The sequence below is a fragment of the Protopterus annectens genome, chromosome 3.part1, assembly GCF_019279795.1.
Source record: "Protopterus annectens isolate FY-2018-M chromosome 3.part1, PAN1.0, whole genome shotgun sequence".
Taxonomy (NCBI): Eukaryota; Metazoa; Chordata; order Ceratodontiformes; family Protopteridae; genus Protopterus; species Protopterus annectens.
Window position 1 is genome coordinate 503,762,531 of NC_056732.1, and position 22,972 is coordinate 503,785,502.

Genomic DNA, 22,972 nt, shown 5'->3' on the forward strand with positions numbered 1-22,972 from the left:
ACACTTATTCAAAGGTGCAGAGGAGGCTGGGGCATTTGACTCAGACCCCATATTTGCATATCTGTCAACCTGCAGATATTGAATGTAGGAACCAAGGCCCCTGAAAAGTTAGTGCATCCAGCCAAAAACTCTGCACTTAATTAGCATAAAATTTGAATACCAAATAGTATGTAACTCTTCATGCTTCCAGTAGGAATATAGGATGCTACTCATAAACATATATTTAAAAAAAAAGAGTGAAAAAATGGAAAAAATATTAGCACATTATCAAGGAGGCTGTGTAAAATCTGTAGAATTTAGTGAAGTATATTGTAAAATTCTACTTAAGTTGTTTATTTAGATATGTAAGATGTGCCCTCTTTCTTTAAATTATTGGTGCCAGTAGCATGCTGGTCATGGAATGTAATTTTCTGTACACTAGGCAGCTTCACATATCAAGTGTGATAAAGGGGATTCAGAAAATTGTGTGAAGAAGGGATAAATCAGGCCTGAATGTGAGGACATACCTCCTAAACTAGACACATCATGTTCAGGAGTAAATCAAGGATGATAAAAGGAACACTCCTCCAAAATAAGGACAGCTGAGAGGCCAGCATGATTGTGAGCTTACCCTTCTCTGTTGGACTGAAGTGCATGTCCTGCTGGCACGTCATCCTGGAGCCATGCTAAAAAGTACTGGAAGCATCTGATAACTGGACAACTGAGCATTAATCAATATGCCTGGAACAATTCTTTAGACCAGTTACTACTTACAGAACAATTAATTTGTAGCAGTCACCACTTTCTGTTTATGATGTCCTGGCACAGACATTGGTATAAAATGAAACATTTCAGCTGTCTCACCTACATAACACATGGATCACAAGGTTTTTATTGCCCCCCCCAGTTTATACCCAGGATAAAAACAGCTAAAATGATTCTATTAATACACAAAATGAGTAACTAAAAACACAACTACATTTTAGACAAAACAAGCTTTCTCGGGCAGAGGTTGCATACCCTAGCCTTAGCCAGTCTAATCATCATCAACTCCCTTTTTCCCAGTCTTTACATGGGGTCAAGGCATTGTGTCAACTAATGCCATCTCTCTTTTTCAATGCCATTCTCTTACCTTCTTCAACAGTCATGCTTGACTGGCTCAGGTCTTTTCACACTAGCCACCCATCTCCTTGCTAGACATCCTTGTTTTCTCTAGCCTTTTTCCTGTCTCTCCCAAAACGTCTTCACAAAATAGTGTTTCTTTGACCTTCTCTGCATTTGGAGCTGCTTTTGCTTCTGATCTAATATCATCATTCCATCACTTGTCCCACGGTGTACACCCTACCACCCATCTCAGTATTTCATCTCTTTCACCTCTAGCCTCCTCAGCTGCTCTGCCTTTACTGCCCACATTTCTGTACCATGCAGAAGTACTGGGCTCATCACTATTTTGTATACCTTATTTTTCAGCTACTTTGGCATTCTTCTGCCTTGTACTGCCCCTGACATTCTGTGCCAGTTGGCTGCAGTTCTTGTAATTCTAGCTTTAACCTCCTGGTTCAGACTTCCTTTATCCCCCAGCTATCCCTCTCAGATATTTGAAGTTGCTAACCTATTCCAGGATTTCCATTCTTTCTCAGTGTTTAGCTTGTTCGTATTTCCTCCATTAGTTGCCATAATGATTGACTTGTCTGTACTCATTTCCATCACATGTGCCTTCAGTTTTGCTTTCCATTGAGCTGTCATCTGCTGAAGTTCCTGTTCAGAGCCTGCTTGTAATGCCACATCATCTGCATATAAGAGCTCTGTTTAATCTCCTGCAACCTGTAATCACTACTATGAATAGCAGTGAGCTCAGAGATGAACCTTGATGAACCCCAACTCCCACGAAGAACCCTTCGGTGAGTTTGAACACTGTTCATAAGTGTGTTACTGAGTCATTGTGCATGTCCTGCACTAATTCTACTAATGTTTCTGTTGCTTCAAACCATCACGGGACTGCACAAATCAGCTTTCTTGGGATCTTGTCATATGTTTTCTTCAAGTCTAGGAATGCCCAGTTGAACTCTTTCCTCATCTCTAGCGTCTTCTCTATTTCAAAGCAAACATCATATTGGTTGTGCTGTGTCCTAATCTGAACTGCTTATCTTCCATCTTACTTTCTTACTCTGCATATTTGTTTATTAATCACCATTTGCAACACTTTCATGCAGTACAACAGGAATTTGATGCATTTGTACTGCCCAGAGTTATGAATGTCACATTTGCTCTTCTACACTGGATGAGAATGCTTATTCTTCAGTCATCTGGGTATGCCTTTCTCTCCATGCTGCTATTAGTACCCTCAGGAGCCATTTCTCTCCTATCAAATCAATATCTTTATCATACCTGCTGTAACATCATCTGAGCCTGCTGCTTTCCCTGACTTCATTTTCCTTAGTACTGTTCTTACGTCTCCTAGGGTGGGTTATTCTTCCTCATTCATTGTAGGCTGTGTCTGGGGCAGTACAGATTCTGTGGGGTCTTCTTCATTCAGAAACTGCTGAAGTACTCCTTTGATGTCCTGTGGCCTGGTAAGCAGGTAGTTGCTGGCATCTCTTATGAGTGATGTCTAATGACTGCCTTCTTTATATTTCTTCATATTTTTTTATCTGCCTGCCTTCTTTATCTTTCTTCATATTTTTTATCTGCCTGCCTTCTTTATCTTTCTTCATATTTTTTTATCTGCCTGCCTTCTTTATCTTTCTTCATATTTTTTTATCTGCCTGCCTTCTTAATCTTTCTGTTTTTGCTTTGCATGCTAATAGAATTTCTTTGTGCATTCTGCTGAGACAGCCTAATTGATGAAGAGAAAAGGACTGGAGAGAATTTTGGAATTAAATGCTAGTTTCTCTTCTGTGACAAGATTGAGGCCAGGCAAAGCTGTATAAGCTGTGACTCTTTCTTGAACAGAGTGTGAATGCCATTGTCTTTTGAAAGGCATAAGAGCTTTTATCAGACCCGCACTTTTAGCTTCTAAAAGTTACAACTATTGTAAAACTAAGCCAAGTAGCTGGGAAGATTCTCACCCTCTTGTTGTATTTTAAAACTAGTGGCTTTTTTGTTGAGTGCCAGTTATGTTCACTTGACCATAAAATTCCTTTGCTATCCGCTGTCACTAGTTATTGTCATTAAGCATGAAAGCAATCAATTTTTTAAACCACCCCTTAAATCCATTTAAATATTTTGTCCTCTCAATCTATTCCATAGATGCTAAATATTAAAACTAAATATTTTCATAGATGCTGAATATTAAAGCTAAATATGTTTACCCTCTGAATCTGTTCCATATATTTTGAAAACTGAGTGCCCAGCCAGCCAATCAATGTTGCTCTTTTATACTTAGTGGCTACTGAGTTACCTAGCCTTACTTGTTCTTCTTATTCATCACTGCTACAATAGCCTAAGTACGATGGAGTACAGATTGCATAGGATGTAACAACTGGCCAGCTTTCAAAGCTTCAGGACACCTTCCTTGCACCCAAGCCATTAGTCAACTTGAGCGGTATTGACTAAAAGACAGGTTTGAGTGCCAAGTCCTTCAGAGCTTTCCTGCAGCCCAAGAGAGTAGTCCTCTGTGGACTTTTGTGGATTAACGGCTGGTATGTGCAGTTCCATTGCTGGGCAGATAAGTCCCTCTTGGGTAAAAACCTTCCAGATATTATTTTTATCATTTAAGCTTGCTTTCTGCTTGAAGAAAGTATTTTAAGCTAGTAGTATGTGTTTTTAACTGACTGTCACATGACTTTACTGTGCTTTTAAATGGGAGCAAACATTTTTGTTTCTGACAAATTATTTTTCTATAGAGAAACTGTGTTGATATTACATTTTGAGGCTGATAAATGTATTAGAGTGCTTTTTCTGTGTTTTAAACAGGGAAAAGTTACTTTCAAGATGTTTGAATTTTATCAGATTGTGCTGCATAGTTTTCCTGGAAAAGAAGCACCATTTTCAGCATGACCATGGAGCAAACTACTGATGCCATGATTGGTCCTTCTTCCAGTCAGAAAAAGAAAAAGTTAGCTAAACAGCCTTTGCTACTACAGCAGGATTGCAAGTTGCCTAGGCTGCAGGTGGGTGACTCTGCTGTGAACAAAGCTGGTTCTTCAGACCATTCATCTTTGCTGTGTATCCCGCTGGTGCTGTCCATACAACCACCATGGACTGGGGGCTAGGCACATCCTCTGCAGCTGTTGGGGTCTCCTCAATGGGCAAGGGAGAGCCACTCGTTAGTCTTGGGAGAGGGAGGAGGGAAGGTGCCCCTACTTATCAGGAAATCTGTGTCCTTCCCTGGGGAAGCTGATGCTGCCATTAATACACTTATTTGCCTCAACTTTTTTGTCACAAAAAAAAAAACAAAAACAAAAAAAATAAATTTATCGTCTCCTGCACGAGTTCCATTTGACAGGGGTAGTTTGTTAAGTTTGGCATGGGGCTTTGTACAGGCTATTAACCCTTCTTATATGATGGTTTCTGGTAAAAGAAAAAGTGATTCCTCTTTTCCTGAAAAGATTCAAGAAACTGAATCTGTAGTGGAATATGATGGGATAGATGCAAGATTTCTACAGAGATTTCTGATTCAAAGAGGAAAGCATGACCTCTGAATCTCCCTGTGAAGGTTCTCTCTCTCTCTCTGCGGCTATTTCAAGAATGTGCTATTGTTTTCAGTGGGGTTTCTCATGCCTTCAGAAAATTCTTTGAGCTGTTAACAACTGGAATTCCCCTGAACCTTCACCCATATCCCCAGTGCCATCAGCATTGGGGGATGTGTTTGTCGCAGCCTGTGTTTTCCTTCACGGCCACCCTGCTGCACCAGAGAAACAGACAGAAAGTACAAAGTTCCTCAGTTTTTCAAGTTTTTTCTACACTCATCCAATACTTGACCCAGCAACTATAGCTTTAACTAATCCAGCTGTTGCCAAACATTTTGTTAATTCTAATCCTTCTGCTTCTGGCAATGATGGTAAAACTATTGATACATTTTGGAAAAAATGTATGCTTCTGCAACTTCAATTTTTAGATTTTTGAATTTTCAGACTCATACAAAAAAGTTTATTCTGACATTCTGAAAGTATGAGGCATGTTTTTATCTGGTGTTCCCTCTTGTGAGGAAAAATCTGCTTTGTATAGTTTAGCTTTTTCAATGTATTGGGTCCATTGTTTAAAGTGTGTATATGATTGTAGATACTATAACCAAGGCTTTTGCCATGGATATTCTGTTTAGGAGGTTTGCCTAACTGTATTCTCAGAACCTCCCACCTTTTTAATAGAAACTTTCTTTTTGGACCCTCTGATGCAGAGATTATCAAAAATATGATAAGACAGGTAAACTGATTCAAGTTTTTTTCAGCCCTCCTCTAAATTTTCCAAAGGAATTTCTTCTCTCTCATCAGATTTGGCAAGAAACATAATAAACAGTCTTGGCAAAATGCTGTTAGCAGATGTTTAAAAAACAATGTCAGGAAGGTTCCAGAAAGTAAGCAGGACCCCCCTCAGAATGAAGGACAATCAAATAAGACAGAATGATTATATAAGTAACGTTGTTCCTCCCTCCTACCCTCAGAGTTTGACATCCCTTCCAGAAAGTCTGAATCTCCAGTTCCCTCTTTGGCATCACATTGTTTCAGACAAATGGGTTGTGAGGCTGGTTCAGCAATGTTACAGATTGCAGCAAGAAGAAATTCATCCTTTCCAGGGAGTTATTCCACATTTACCAAACCAAACTTGTCTGTTTCCACCTGTCCTACAATACTTGGTGTCTGGGGAGTTAATAAAGACTGTTCCTCCATCCCAGTTTGGAAACGTTTTTCTTTAAATAATGTTTTTTGTTGCCAAATAAAGAAAATACTTGAAAACCAGTTCTAGACCTTTGTTTCTTAAACCAGTATGTTATAGTGCCCAAGTTCAAAATTATTTCACTTTACAACTTGTTACCCCTTCTTTCTCATTTGAGTTTTTTGGTAACATTAGATTTAAAAGATTGTTATCATCATACTCCTATTCTTCCAGACTTCAGATGTTTCTTAAGGTTTTATGTGTCTGGATCACTTTTTCACTTCTCTGCCATACTGTTTGGGCTATCCACTGCTTCAAGAGTGCTCACAGTGTCCAGACTCTGTCATACCCCTTTGTAGGCTACAGGGTAGCACATTTTTCCATATTTAGGTGACTTGCTTATCTTTGCAGTCTTTTTCAAAGTGTCAGGAATGTCTTACTTGGGTGGTAGATCTCTTCCACAGCCTAGGATTTCAAGAGAACATTCAGAAGCCTTTTTAGACTCTATCACCCGTAATAGTGTTCATGGGGTTTCAGCCCATCACCTCAGTACAATGTGCATTTCTTCCGCAAGAAAAAAAAATAGATCTATATATAGATCTATTTTGGGGGGGGGGCACTCAAACTTTGGTTACTGACAGGGAAAACTACTGGAGTCTGAGTATTATGGCTTTTAAGATTCTCATGATACCTCTGAAAAGACTCCACATGAGAAAGATACAATGGTATCTGAAATCTCTTTGGTTCCAGAATCAACACACATTCTCCGGGATTCAATAAAGCAATTTCACCATGTCAGAATAGTGTAGCAGCCTCTGCATGGAATATGGCCACCGAGTAATCCAGTAAACAAGGCTGGGGGTGTGCATGAGCCTGCCAGCACTATTCTGACACAGACACCACTGAATAATGCTAATTACCTCATTTGCTGGTGAAAACCATGCAAATGAGGTGAATTAGCGATTCAGTAAGCAGGCAGGCATCCATGTCAGAGCAGTATCCATTGCAGAAATGTATTCTGTTACTAACCATGTACATTTCTGCGCAAATTAAAATGGGGCATGATAGCTCAAAGTAAAGGATGTATTATGACTATTAGGCATACCAATGACCAAAAATATGGTCATTGGCATTGAGAACAGTTGCAAAATTATGCCGTTTAAGCGTAGTGCAGTGGCGTGCAAATGAGTTTGTGCAGAAAATACGAAAATAAATGTCAAAGGACAATTTTAAGTGAAACCTGCATTTTGCCATTATAGTGGATAGTATGCAGAACCAAAACAATAATGGATAACACTGGTTGCTAAGGAGATAGGCTCCGGTGTAGTGGTGTAACAAGGGACTTAAGGCAGTGGGGCATGCAAATGAGCTAAATTTATTGAATAGCAAAATGGGAGACCGTGTCCACCTGCACCTAACCATGTAGGAGCTATAATGCTGTGGTGTAAGCAGGAGAAGCAGCAGACATGAAAAGGTTGCGCATCATACTTGGTGTAAGCACGTTGGCGCTCCGCTACCTCTATTTGTGCTTCATAGGATCATAGAATCATAGGAGATTACTAGGCTATGGACCCAAAGGTCATTTTAAGCCTAGCCATTTCACCCCCAAAATTTTAAACCATCACAGGTCTTGAACCCTGGACCATGTACACCATAGTCACTGGACTTACCACTAAGCCAAGCACAGCTAAGCAAGGGTGTGTGTCTGAGCTTGTTTATGAAATGCTGAGGATGTTTATATACCTGGGAGGGTCCTTTCTGCTCAAAACTGTTTACTATAGCTGCAGGGTTTTTCACGGTGCACCACGGGGCTTAAACACAAGGGAAACAAACAAAAAACCAGCAGGAACCAGCAGAAGTGTTTACATTTGAGCAGCAGGTGTGCGCGGCGAGCCGCAGGGCTTAGAAGGGGTGGAAATGGGAAGAGAAAAAAGGGGAAATAGCAGAATAAAGGCACTCAAGTACAAATAATATAGCTGGCAGGTGGAATGTATCATAGTCAGCCAATCACACAGGCAGCATCTAGAGCACAACAGTATAAACTATGCAAACACCTTTCAGTCTGGTTTTCCCACAAACTCTGCACCATTGGTGTACACATTCAGGGAAATTTTAACTGACAAAATGTTAGGGGCTGCTGTCACTTTGATACATCAGTATGTGCTAGAGGCTGAGGGCGGTAAGGAGGATAATGCAGACAACCGACCCAGACTGAGGAGGAGGAGAATAATGTTCAGACTCAGGGTAACCTACCAGGGGCTACATGATCTGGAGATAGTAGAGCACTACAGGGTGGACAGGGACATACTTCAGCAACTCATTGAGCTGTGCCGGCCTCGCCTCAGACCCAGAGCCAACAGAGGGGAACCCATCCCAGTGGATACCAAGGTATGTGTAACCTTAAGAATACTAGCTACAGATTCTTTCCAAAGATGTACTGGGGACTTTATGGGGGTTTCGCAGGCATCTGCATCCAGGGTACTCCTCCAGTTCTTGGATTCCATTCTACCACATGCCAATGAGCACATTTACTTCCCCAGCACCCCAGAGGAGAGGACCAGCAATATGCGCCTCTTCCACTGTGTAGCAGACTACCCGGAGGTACTGGGTACCATAGACTGCATGCACATCCACATCAAAGCACCACCTGGTAGGGTCTATGTAAACCGCAAGGGCTTTCAGTCCATCAACTGCCAGGTTGTGTGCAGTGCCCAGGGCATTATCATTAATGTGTGTGCTGGCAGCCCTGGAAGCTATCACAACTCCCACATCTGGCATTTCTCAAAGCTGTACCAGCAATTTGCCAGGAGGATATCCTATATGGCCATCTGGTGGGGGATGCTGGCTATGCAATGGAGCTGTGGATGATGACACCCATCATAAATGCACACACACATGCACTCCAGAATGCCATAATAAGGCACACACACAAACCAGGATCATTATAGAGCATGTGTTTGGGATGCTCAAGTCACGGTTCCACTGCCTTGACATATCTGGTGGAGCCCTGCAGTACTCTCCAGCCACATGTGCCGGCATGTTCATGGTATGTGCCATGCTACACAATATGGTCCTGTGAAAACAGCTGCGGCAGGAACAGCACGGGGAAGGGCCACACAGCCCCCAACCATTGCCAAGGTCCCCACAGGCACAGAGGGACTCAGAGGCGGAACCCCCCAGAGCCTGCTCCTGTAGGCAGATGGAGGCATGCCCAGTATGCCCTGGCCTTGACAAAGAGGCAATGCAGAGCACTCACACTGACACTGTAGGGACCCAGGGACTGACACCTCTCTCTCACTCACACACACAGTAAAATGGATGCCACACACATCACACTACCTGCACCTTACCATGTATAGGCAGCGTACTGAGTGCTTCCAACATAAGCATCCCTCAAGCACCATCCTCACAACTGGGGCAGGCACAAGGTAAGCCAGTCTTCTTAATAATAAATGAATGCAGTAGTATGTTCTTGTAGCATATCTATGGTATAGCTGCATACATACAAGGGAATGGGGTGGCCTACTGGGATAGCAGCAGACAACTGACAGCTATGCGGGACACCAGGAAATGTTTGTCTAATACTGGCTTCTCCACACTATGCAGTAGTACTCAAAGTGACAAATCCCACTCCAGTATATGTGGGAGGCCAACTAACTGGGGGTCATAGCTCACATGCATGGATGTCAATGTGGGGGTCCCATACTCACCCTTCAGACTCACTCAGCAAGTCAGATGTAGAAAACCATAAAGAAATGTCTGCCAAAGGCCCACAAATGGTGACAATGATGAAATACCCCCCTACAGACTTACACAGTTATATTACAGCAGGTCTTGCAGTTGCAGTAAGGCTCTGAAGGGTAAGAAGTCTAAAACTCAAATGTATGCCATTACAATCTGACCTGTGGTCTTTGGTGATGTGCCTCTATTCTCCAAGACAGGGCACAATACTATGCTAAATGGAACTAAAATGTAAAGCAAATATCAACACAGTCTGTGCAAATGTGTACAGTTGCATCCCTCAAGCACCATCCTCACAACTGGGGCAGGCACAAGGTAAGCCAGTCTTCTTAATAATAAATGAATGCAGTAGTATGTTCTTGTAGCATATCTATGGTATAGCTGCATACATACAAGGGAATGGGGTGGCCTACTGGGATAGCAGCAGACAACTGACAGCTATGCGGGACACCAGGAAATGTTTGTCTAATACTGGCTTCTCCACACTATGCAGTAGTACTCAAAGTGACAAATCCCACTCCAGTATATGTGGGAGGCCAACTAACTGGGGGTCATAGCTCACATGCATGGATGTCAATGTGGGGGTCCCATACTCACCCTTCAGACTCACTCAGCAAGTCAGATGTAGAAAACCATAAAGAAATGTCTGCCAAAGGCCCACAAATGGTGACAATGATGAAATACCCCCCTACAGACTTACACAGTTATATTACAGCAGGTCTTGCAGTTGCAGTAAGGCTCTGAAGGGTAAGAAGTCTAAAACTCAAATGTATGCCATTACAATCTGACCTGTGGTCTTTGGTGATGTGCCTCTATTCTCCAAGACAGGGCACAATACTATGCTAAATGGAACTAAAATGTAAAGCAAATATCAACACAGTCTGTGCAAATGTGTACAGTTGACAGGTGTGCTCCCCCACACCTATATTCCCATAGAAATGCAGGAACATGTATGTTTTTAGGGAAATAGCAGCAGAGCATACATTGCCAGGGCTGTCCCAATCAACATGATAACTTGTTGCATGTCCACAATATGCAGGGGTCAATGAGCTATGTATATGTGTGGTTAATGCTGTCAGGATGTGGCCAGCACTTACTCCTGGCTGTCATGTCTTAGTGGCCTAGGTACAATACTGTGATTGACAGGGCCATGTTCCAAGAACTTCAGTGCCAACTATTTTGCCTTCCAGCTACACCTATGGTAGGAGTTGTACACACTGTCCAGATGTCAATATCTGTTACTGCAGAAAAGCTGGACAGGTCATGGACAGAGGGCGACACATATGGACAGTACACAGCTTGGAGTAACCTACAGAGTGCTTACCATACCTCTCAACTGTACAGACTTATTGCAGAATGTCCAGAGATTTGCATTATATTTGTGGTTTGTATATCATAAAATAGTGGTTGTCTGGCAATTCGTTGGCAAATCACTTAAGACTAAGGTCAGAAAATAATGACAGATTGTAATGTCAGACTTCATACCCTATAGAAAAACCTGTTATTGTATCACCTTTCTAGGTTTGTAAGGCCAATACTTAAAAATGGTCCCTATATTTAGGCCTTTGTCCTCCATTTACCTTTGGCTTTTCCAGATGTCTGTCTCTCAGAGGTTGAGAGGTATGGTGCCTAGTAGGACAGCAGGTACCTGAAGGTCAGTGTACTACCAGTTTATAAAAGGCTGTCACTTTTTTGTGTCAACACTGACAACATGTCACTGGCTAACAGCCATACCCCTGGAATGTCAAAACAGCAATGCCAGACAATGTGGAAGCAGATGTCATACCCATAAGAGAAAACAAGCAATTACCAAACCAGTCTTCCAACTGTCTGTTTGGCAGATCATTATTAACACCCTGTCTCCAGGTGTGGGCCTTTGTCTGACTGTCATATATGAGCCTGTCCAGATGTCAGTCTGTGATGGTATGACAGCTAGGCCCACATGTAGCCTCATAATAACATATAGCAACACAAAACCATCTACAGACCACACCTGATGTAGTGGTGCAATGATGGACAACCTGCTAAATAGGTACACTCAGAGGTGTGAAGTCCACAACCTTGTGTGTGACATTACGGCATTTACCCTGCTCACATCATTATTACAAATACATAGCAGCCACTGTGGCCAAAGCCTGTGACTGGACTACAGAAGGACAAAGAGACACACATAAGGGGAAGGGGAACCACTGGCCAGACAAATGGAGAATGTACACACCAGAACAAATTGTGCAATAACATAGGTACCATGCAGTGTATGGAGTTAGTAAACATCACCTGCAAATATGCAACATACACCTGTGTGAGTGGATGTCCGCAACAAAACAAAAACTCAAACAAAGGACACCTCAAAGGCAAAAACACATGAGAATTCCACAAAACTACACACCACAGACCATGTAGATTCCACACACCAGGGTCTTGCAAACACTAAGGCCTAACCGCAAACCCCAAACACCTGCCCTATACAGATAGGATAACAGCACTGTCCCTCTACCCCGTTCCATACAGACTCTGCTGAGGTGACCCCTGTCTGGCATACAAAGCAATCCAGACCCTGCCTTGATGGGACTGTTGCACATCTGGAAGTCAGAGCCCACTCCATCAACCTGTAGGTGCAGCATCAACCTGGGCTGTGATATCAGTATGGCTTGTTGGTGTGACAGATGTGTCCCACACACTCCCCCATCTGTGGAATACACTCCCTGTCCATAGCAAGCCAAGTGCTTCAATACCCCTAGTGATGTGCTCCCTGTATAAGTGCACAGGAAACACAAAATACAGTCCTATGATTCCACCTGTGTCCCCACTGGACAAGGGGTCTCTGTGCTGACATGTCTTAACATGGGCTACACTCTCATCTGCATGGGTTATAAGGGCTTCAGTGCCAGTGCCCTACTAACATCAATGCAACCTATCAACCTATACACAACTGCCTGTCAGTGGTTCACCATATTACTGTGTACTGCTCTGCCACTGACATACCTGGAAGTCACAGTGCTATGTGGAATATACTACACATATAATGGATATTTCTGAACAGTAGAATGCACTCTGTACCCACACCCTTACCTCTCAACCTCTGACAGCAAAACATCTGGACAAGGTCATAAATAAAATTGGGACAAAGGCCCAATGATAGGCACATGTTGTAAATATTGCCCTTACATACAAAGAAAGTTGGTAGAATAACAGGTTTTGCATTATCAGGAATTGTCTGAAGGTTATGAAGTCTGAAACACTAATGTATGTCATTATTGTGTAACATCAGTCTTCAATTATTTGCAACTAACTTGCCATAAAAACACATGTTTATGTAGACTGGATGAAACTTCTAGACAAACACCTGGATAATCTGCCAAAAACTATACAGTTAAGAGGTATGGCCACACCAAGATATGACTTTTCAGGTAAGAAGAATACCACACAAGCAGGAGATCCCCAGCCAGTATATCACCAAGTTGGTGGACTGTTTATACAGCTTCTGCAGTCAACCAGCTGTAGCCACACCTCTCAACTGGCCTTTTTGGGCAAGAATGTCTATAGTTGGGCTCATAATACTGGTCTGTGCATCATACATCTTGTAGTCCCCTGGTAAAGCACTGTGATGATCTGAGGATGTCTGTCACTAGGTAATGACACAATACATTCCAGTGTCAGACTTCAGATATGTCAGAAAATGTCTACTAAAACAAATCTTGTATCTCTAGCAAATTCCTGTTTACTTTTGGGAGGTATGGCTGTAGCACAGAAAACCCCAGACCAGAGTACAACTATCTCTGGAATGGAGTCCCACTCTCACTGTAGAAGGCCATACTGGGCATGCTCCTACACTTAGAGAATCACAGGCCATGTTGGAACCCACATCGGACTATATAACTGCATTGTGCATATATATATCTTTGCATACAGACAGCTATGTACAGCTTAACTGCCCCTACACACACCCAAAATACAGGATTACCCTCAACTAGCTGTAGGTAGCCAATATGTGATATGTCTGCATCTGTTGCATGTGATAGACATATATATGGGCAACATATAACAATATGTCAACCATACACACACATAGATGTGGGGAAGAGAGAGATGGACAGTGATAGAGAGAGAAACACAAGGGGACACACAGAGTGAGTCATAAACAGGCATACCCTGAATGGAATAGAGTGATGTCCTGCTGTGGACAGTGGCATACCGGTTGTAACCAGTCTCATGTGCCAGCATGAAGGTGAGCTCCATTGTGTAATAGTATTGAGGTGGGGGTTATAATATCACATCACCTGCCTGTGTGTGTGTGTGTGTGTGTGTGTGTGTGTGTGTGTGTGTGCATGTGTGCAAGCAAGTGTGTGTGTGTGTGTGTGTGTGTGTGTGTGTGTGTGTGCAAGCGAGTGTGTGTGTCTGTATAAGTATTAAAAGGCTGTTCCCACTCAGTACACTTCCCATTGCCCTACTTCACAAGATCCGCTGATGTCATTCACCTTAGAAGTACCATTGGACACCTCTCATCCATATAAGCTCTGTAGTGCATGGGATAACTGTGTAACCCTATAGTACAAATAATTAGGTAGGTAAGGTTTCTAATCTCAGTCCTGGCAAGTGTGTGTGTGTGTGTGTGTGTGTGTGTGTGTGTGTGCGTGTGTGTGTGTGTGTGTGTGTGTGTGTGTGTGTGTGTGTGTGTGTGTTTGTAGATGAAACAGTTTTAGGCCATTCCCACCCAGTACACTTCTCAGTGCCCTACTTTAGCAGTCCTGCTGATGGCATTCCCCTTAGAAGTAGCTTTGCACATTCCCAGCCCTATAAGCTCTGTGGCACGTGCAATAGCTATGCAACAGTATAGTGCAAATAACTATATATGTAGGGGTTCTATTCTCAGTTCCAGCAAATGTGTGTATGTTTGTAGGATGAAGTATTTTGAGGACTTTCCCACCCACAACACTTCCCAGTGCCCTACTTTAGCACTCATGCTGATGTCATTCACCTTAGATGTACTTTTGGACACTTGTTAGCCCTATAAGCTCTGTAGCATGTACGAAAACTGTGTAACACTGTAGTACAAATAACTATATAGATAGGGGTTCTATTCCCAGTCCTGGCAAGTGTGTGTGTGTGTGTGTGTGTGTGTGTGTGTGTGTGTGTGTGTGTGTGTTTCTTTGTAGGTGAAACAGTTTTAGGCCATTCCCAACCACTACACTTCCAAGTGCCCTACTTTAGCAGTCCTGCTGATGTCACTGCCCTTAGAAGTACCTTTGGACAGCCCTCAGTCCTATAAGCTCCGTGGTGCATGTAATAACCAAGTAACAGTATAGTACAGATGACTAGATAGGCAGGGGTTCTACTCTCAGTTCTGACAAATGTGTGTATGTATGAAGGTGTTTGTAAGTGTGTATGTTTGTAGGGTAATGTATTGTGATGTCCTTCCCACCCAGTAAATTTCCCATTGCCATACTTTACAAGGGCTCTTAATGTAACTTACCTTAGAAAGATCTTGGGACACTGTTAAATCCTACAAGCTCTGTGGTGCATGTGATAACTGTGTAACACTGTAGTACACATAACCTGATAGGTTTTGTTTGTGTCTTTCTGCTTTTCCCGGTTAGGGGTCGCCACAGCGGAACTCCGGTCTGCTAATGATTGGTAGTTGATTTTTACATGCCGAGTTACCAGCCCTGACACACAGCCTTCAATGAAGGTACGCCCATTTGTGCATATCTCCATGCAGAAGACACTCTAGCTGAGAATTGAACCGGACAGCGTCTTACTGTGAGGCGATAATGCTACCACAGCACCACCACCACCGTGGTAGGGGTTCTAAACCCAATATTGACAACTGTGATACTGTGAGAGTGTGAGACTCATATTCTCCCTGTGTGTGTGTGTGTGTTTGGGTGTGAATCACATCCTCTGGGGGTGTGGGTTATACCATTTTGAGGAATGTACCAACCAGTATACATCCCATTGCCCTATGTTTCAAGGCCTGTTGATGTCATTCACCTTAGATGTACCTGTATACACTTGTCAGCCCTCTAAGCTCTGTGACGTGCAATAACTGCGTAATACTATAGCGCAAATAATTAGATAGGTAGGGTTCTAATCTCAATACTGACAACTGTGTGTGTGTAGGTTGTACCATTGTAAGGCTTATTGGCCCCCTACCTATGACATTACTTTAAAAAGCCTGTTAATGGCATCTGCCTCACATGCACCATGTAACACTATAAAGCCCATACCAGTCATCTGTACAAATGTACATGGAATATCCATGTTTGCAACCTATATGTGGTCTTTGTCCCCTAACAATGAGAATTCCTGTGATATCATTGCCAAATATGTCACAGTTATCATAGTGACACATATGCCAGCATCAGACATCATACCTGACTGACACATCATGCTGATCCAAAGTCTGTCACTCTGTCACTTGTGCAGGTTTGCAGTAGCAGTAGATGAGACCAATCACTATTTCTGGTGGGTAATCCCACCATCAATGAAGATATTCGGAAGATTATTTGAGTAAGAGTTTGTGTGTTATGTCCCAGGCATATAAACTATGTGGAGTATGTCATGTGTACATAGCACTATAGTACATACAAGTGGATACATATCTATTGGCAACTGTGTATGTGTTTTTGTATGCACAGCACCTGTGGCTGTCTTTACTGTATGTAATTGTGATGGCTATACCATTTTGTGCGCCTTTTCCACCCTATGAACTCCCCCCATTGCCACCCTAGTTTCAGCCCATATAGATGTCATCCACCATACAAGCGCAGTTACAGTTTCTAACTCCAAGCCACTGTAGTGCATACAATGGTCCTATCACTGTGTATTGTACATAAATAGATGGATAGGTCATCTACTCTGAGAAGTGTCACCTCCATGTGCATGTGTGTTTCAATACATGTTCCAGTGCAGCTGTGTGTGTGTGTGTGTGTGTGTGTGTGTGTGTGTGTGTCAGATGGCTCTAACATGTAAAGGGCCTCTGAACCCACCATTGGCAATCCTAACAGCCCCTGCAAGTGTCACCCACTTGAATAGTAGTGGCAGACACTGCCACACTACATTACCTCTGTGCTATTTGTGTAATGTATCTAGCACTATCATTCATAAGACTGTGCAGGTAGGGGCTGTGCTCAGCCCTTCATCAGCTGCCCCATGTACAGGACTATGACTCTGTGTGCACTATCAGCACGAGAGGCCAGACATGCATATGAGTTAGCAGACACACATGCTTGTGATTGTCAGGTTAGAGTAACACAGGCTGACCTGTGTCAGGAATACGTACCCCAAACCTGTCATACACAGTACCAGGCATACCCTCATCAACTGCATGAAGGTTGAGTAGATGGGATAGAAATGGCAGGGGCAACAGGTGCTGATAGCTGAATCTGTTGCAGTTAAAGTAATGGCTAAGCTTGTGAGAGACCTAGTGCCAGTACTTAAATAACCCAGGTGACATGTATGAAGGCTAGCTGGCTGTGTCAAGCGTGTGTATGCAAGGTCACACTGTCTGCCACAATTGCCCTCACACACTGTTGCATGTAAACACACCTGGTAAACATGTACATATACAGCTGTACCTTGGCTATGAAAAGGTCAATGTGTTTCCACTCCACCTTACTAATCATTGCTACTGTCAGCAGGCCCACAGCCTGCAGACACACAGAGACCTGGAACACAAACAGAATTCAGTATGAGATACTACAGTCAGTCAGCAGTACTAGCAGCAATAGTTTATCATGGCTAACAAGGTACATACATCTCGATGTGGACTCATAACTATTGCCAGCAGGCAGCACCTTACACAGCATTACATTGCTACACTGTACTATATTCATGCTGTGCATCAGACCCATATGAGCATGTCCCTGCATTGATGGTATGGATAGTAGGGTTGTGGGACAAGTATCATCACATGCACAGGGTGTGGTGTGGGATTACCAGAGGCCTATGATGGGCTATATGGCTGGCATCGTGTGTGTGTGTGTGTGTGTGTGTGTGTGTGTGTGTGTGTGTGAGTGCTGTGTCTGGAGGGGTGGTGTTCAACTGGGCCATGCAGAGGAGCTGTGCATGTCTGGTGGTGACCGACCTGTGATAAGGATGTGTGAGTGTTTGTCTGCACACCATGAAGCCATGTGGATATCTGACACAGGGTATGTTGGACAGATGTGGACGGCACATGGCAGGATGTATGGTATCACTGTCTCCCACCAGGGAACTGGTTCTGCCAGGAGTCTCACTGGCACCACCAGGCCAAAGGACAGATGCAGTACTACTCCCAAATGGTGACAGCTGTCTGCTGGACCCATGTCCCTGACTGGACTGACCAGGACCATGTGCCTATTGTCTGCTCTGGTGTGGTGTGGATAGCACCCTCCCTTCAGTAGTACTGGTGGTACTGCCATTATGGGACTGTGAATGTGCATGGCCACGTGGACTCTCAGCTGATAATGTTGCTGACCTACGTCCATTTGGCTGATGTCCTACTCCCACCACATGCTCAAGCACAGAAATTGCATGGTCGAGCAGTGACAATGCCTCACCCCACTGTATATCCACAACATCGTCAAAATGACATATGGCATCACAAATGCCATGGAGGTCGTCATATATATGATAGGAAGCGCTGCATTCATGACCCTGAGCATCTGTCTGGTGTTGTGGTCAGTACACACCTGTGCCGGGTTCCTATTACATAATCGAAGTTTTACAACTTCGAACTCCATATGGTTGAATCCATATGTTCGAAGTTGTAAAACTTTAAATACTTAAAAAAAATAAATAAATAAAAAAAGAAAAACTTACCTGATGGTTGTAAGCATGGGTTATAAGTGCGGTGTTGGAGTTGTTATATTTAAAAAGTGTGGGGTGTGGGGGTTGCAGGGGGGCTTACAACCATCATGTAATGTTATGTTTTCAAAATTTTACAACTTCGAACATATGGGTTTGACCATATGGCATTTGAAGTTGTAAAACTTCAATAACGTAATAGGAACCCACCTGTGTCTCCATGATGGATTACAACATGCATCTGGTGACACCTGCTGTGGCAATTGTGACAGGGACTTGATGGGCAGCAATCCTCCATCGAGCACCCCCATCCATCTGCCTGTGTGTGACCTCGCCTGCTGTCTGGCTATGGCTGGTGTCTACACTCACATTTGCCATAGTCACCACACTAGCCTGTTCCGTGCCACCACCCTCCAACTGTCCATTATCTACGGCTGCTGGGGACTGGGTATATGTGGGCATACTGACTGTGTGCAGGGACATTGTGGGTGAAAGTGGGATACCAACCAGTGGCATAGATTCAGGTCCAGACAACCCCACCTGTGCCTCACTTTTAATACCATCATCATGGGAGTCCGCTAAGACACTGACATCAGGTTGTGAGGGGGAGAGACACCAACCTCCATGTTCACCTGTGAGGGGAAGACAACATATGTAAATTAATACCCTGCAGTATTATGTTTGCTGATACACACACATGCACACACACACTCCTGGTAAAGTCGGGCACAGCTTTGCCACCTATGGGCCCTTCAGGCCAGATCTTATGTTAGTTCTGCTTGTCACAATCTGTCTCTTTCACAGCTACTGTAAGGCCCTCAACAAAGGGTGACAAATCTTACTGTATGATGGGCTGATTAGCAGAATAGTAAGTGTGACCAAGACCAAGTCTATTGGAGTGAGCTATACAGTGTCACCAGGTGCACATGCAAGTACTGTAAGAGCTGACTTACTGCTATACAGACCAGACACAATGACAAGGTTTAATGATATGTGATAATAACTGATGAAGGAACAAGAGAATACTCTATCACTGAAGTACCTACCAGTTCAGACTCACAGGTATTAATTTCAGACAACATTGCAGGACAGTCTGCAGTACATACAGGAAATATGTGAAGTACTAGGTGTATAGGTTCATAAGATGATACCAGGCTATTGCCCTGATGCCCTCATAAGCCTAACCCAGACTTTCACTCATGTGCCTTCAAAGCCAGCACCTGTTTCCCCTGTCCAGCTGGGACACACGTAGGATCCCAGGGGTGTCTTTTCCATTTCCCATGCAGTCGTCCAGCTTCTTCTTCAAGAGGGTTGTACACATACTCTGCTAGACATGGGGAGGGAGTGTATTTTATAGACAGTGTATTGTGTGGGACACTACACTTTCTCACCAAGAAGTACTATACTTGTCACAGACCAGATGAGGGCCTTGCTTGCATGTTACATTAGTTGGGTTTGTCTTACGGATATGCAGAAATGCCATTGAGGCTGATTTGGAACTGTTCTTGTATGCCAGACACTGGTCGCCCATGATCAGTCTGTATGAGACTGAGTACAGGGACAGGGCTTTCAGCTTATCTGTATAGAATAGGTTTTACAAACCCTGGTTTGCCTGGTCAGGAACCTATGTGGTCTCTGCAACTGCTGCATTTACTATGCAAGGTACAGTCCAAAGGAGCCATTGTACTCACTGATGCATCTGATAAGGGTGGAGTACAGGGATGTTATGGCCTCCTGTTTCCTGGATAACATACCCATACTTGTGAGGTGGGCCATGTAGACAGCCTTCTGTATAATGGTTCCCACATGGTTGGGAACTGTCAGGTTGCTACCAATCTTGGTGCACAAGTTGCCTCACACTTGATTGCATGCTCAGTACATTGTTATTACTGTCATAGTTAGTGTGGATGACATCTACTACAACAAGGAAAATGATGCATCTTCTGGCATTCAGTTTGAGGCAATGCTTCTTGCACCAGTCATTAATTTGGGTAAGGGCCTCTTGGAGGATGCTCACATCAGTAGGGGAATGTAAGACAGTGACCAATCATCTGTAACCTGGTCAGCCACAGACCACTGTTTTTGTCTTATACCTCAGAAATGTATATCTCAAACAGTAGAGGCCCCCAGACAGAGCCTTGGGGTACACTGCTCTGAAAGAGTCTACTACTAGAGGTGGCTTCCACTACTTTGACCAAGTGGGTACTATCATTTTGCCAGTTAGCTACCCATCTAGTAATATACAGGTTGATGCCTAGCTGTCTAGGCTTATGTATCTTGGCTGCCTGAGGATTATTGTGAGAGATTTGAGGTAGGTGAAGGTAGGCAGTGAGCACCAACCTCCCCTCTTCCTTGTGTTTGTTGACCAGGTTTAACAGGCCTGATCTCCATTTGACAATACCACACTGTGTGGGCTCAAGTATTTTGAGGTTACCGATGTCCCTGTTTATAAGGTCCTTGATATTGCTTTCCATGCCCTTGCAGATCAGGCTAGTTAGGTTGATGTGCATATGATTGGCTGGGTCAGTGGATTGCTCCGCCTTTGTGTATAAAGATGACAGTGGCTGTCCTCTGTGCAGATGAGATGACACTGGTGCTCAGGCTTTGGTTGACTACAGTGTGTAATGGTGCTGAGAGCTCATGCCTGAGTTCATGTAGGATGCAGCCAGGGATGGTTCATAGGTAGGTACTAGGCTATTGGCCCTGGGGCCTATACAAGCCCAACCAAAAAGGTACCCTGGCTTTTGTCACCCAAGAAAATTATTTTCCTGTGCCACTGTCGAGCAGAGTCACAATGGTATCAGGTCTATGGAGACTTCTGTGTATTGCTTTTGAGAGGGAATTGTGGACCTTCTTCCTGATGATGAGGGAGTGGGGCAGGTGCTGTGCATGTCCACGTGTACTGATGGGGCACAGAGGGGTGATGTTTACACTTAACCTGTCTGCAGCAGGTTGGCTATATCTATACCGTATGTGTATGTGGTGTTATTGACCACCACTACAGAGCAGATTTGGGTGTTGCCTCTAGGAATGCAGACATATCTGTGGAAGGCCTAGTGATTGGCCTTGGTGGATGTGTCCAATTTGCACTCAAACATAGCCTTAGGGTAATTCACCTATGACCTTATTTGCTTTTTCAAACCAAGGTGACACTGCTTCCAATTAAGCACCTGCTCCTTCTTGGTCCTGTCCAGCAATTATTTCCACCTATTATGGTATTTGTGTATTGGGTGGCCTCGGTGGTGCAGCAATTAACGTTGCCACCTCACAGCAAGAGGTTCTCCGGTTCGATCCTCGACTGGGGTGCCTTCTGTGCTGAGTCTGCATGACCTCCCTGTAGTTGCATGGGTTTCCTCCGGGTGCTCCGGTTTCATCCCACATCCCAAAGACATGCTGTAGGTGGATCGGACACTCTAAATTGGCCCTAGGTGTGAGTGTGCGTGTGTGTGCCTTCTGTGGAAGGTTGGGCACTGGGCTGGCAACTCGACACCGTAAAACTCCACTGCCAATCATGAGCAGACAAGTGATCAGCTGTGGCAACCCTTGACCATGAAAAAGCCGAAAGAAGAAGATGGTATTTGTGTATTGCTGCTGTCCACCACAGAGGTTTACCCTACCTTGAGGGAGATGATTTTGTCCTGTTGGGTATTGCTGAGTCCATACAGCTATGTAGGTGCTCAAATAGTATTGTGGTGGAGGCTTGGACACTACTGCTAGTTCCAACTGATGGGACAGTGGCTGTAAAGCTACTTCTAGCTGCTCTGAGGGGATTTACAGTCAGTTTTGGAAAGTTATTTTTGTTTGACCCTGACAAGGCAGGGGGAAGGGGAGATGGTGACCTCAACAGTGATGCCTATGTGGTCAGATCTTACTAAGGAGGATGACACCTTAAGGAGTGCTACAGTGGCTACTCATTGGGGTTGGGAGGGTGGCTTAATGGCTAAGGTGTTTGCCTTACAAACACAAGGTGCAGGGTTTGAGTCTCACAAGGGATAATTGGCTAGGCTTAAAATGGCTCGGAAGGGCAGTTAGCTTAGTACTAAACTATGAACTATGAACTATGAACTATGTTGGTTAGGACCAGGTACAGGATATTTACACCTGTCATAGGAGTGTTGACCAGCTGATCCACTGCATTGCCATTGACAAAGCCGAGGAATCTCTGTGCATTCATGTTCAGGTGGAATAGGTCATGCACACTATGGTTGGATAGTAAAGTCACCCAGGAGCAGGGTAGATGGTTGAATCTTGACAGATTCAAGCAAGTCCAGATAGGTATAGTGGGTGTCCAGAGTCATGGCTGGAGGTCTGTAGCTAGCTATGATTTGAGTAGGCTTTCTTTCAACAGTTACTGGACTTAGGATTTCTCCTGTGCATCATACTGTTTGGTGAGCCTGGAGATGTGTATGTGTATGATAATGTTTAAAGCTCCACCTCCTGTGGCTTCGCAGCCCTCCATTTGGTGTCTAAATGTATGGTGGGATGAGTAACCTGGCAAGTTTACTGTGCTCTTCACAGCTGCAGACCAGGTGTCAGTGACTACACAAATGTCAGCATCCTTCAGGACAAGGCACACTTGCAATGACATGAGTTTCATGCTAAGACTCCTAGCTCCTGTTAGAGCAAGACATCTGTGCAAAGGCACACATCA

The 22,972-nt window shown here is 43.8% G+C and overlaps 1 protein-coding gene across 1 annotated transcript in view; it reads left to right on the forward strand.

Moving 5' to 3' along the window:
* Nucleotides 1-22,972, forward strand: part of TG (thyroglobulin) — a 2,464,750-nt gene that overhangs the window by 848,614 nt on the left and 1,593,164 nt on the right. The gene's annotated exons all lie outside the window — the stretch shown is intronic.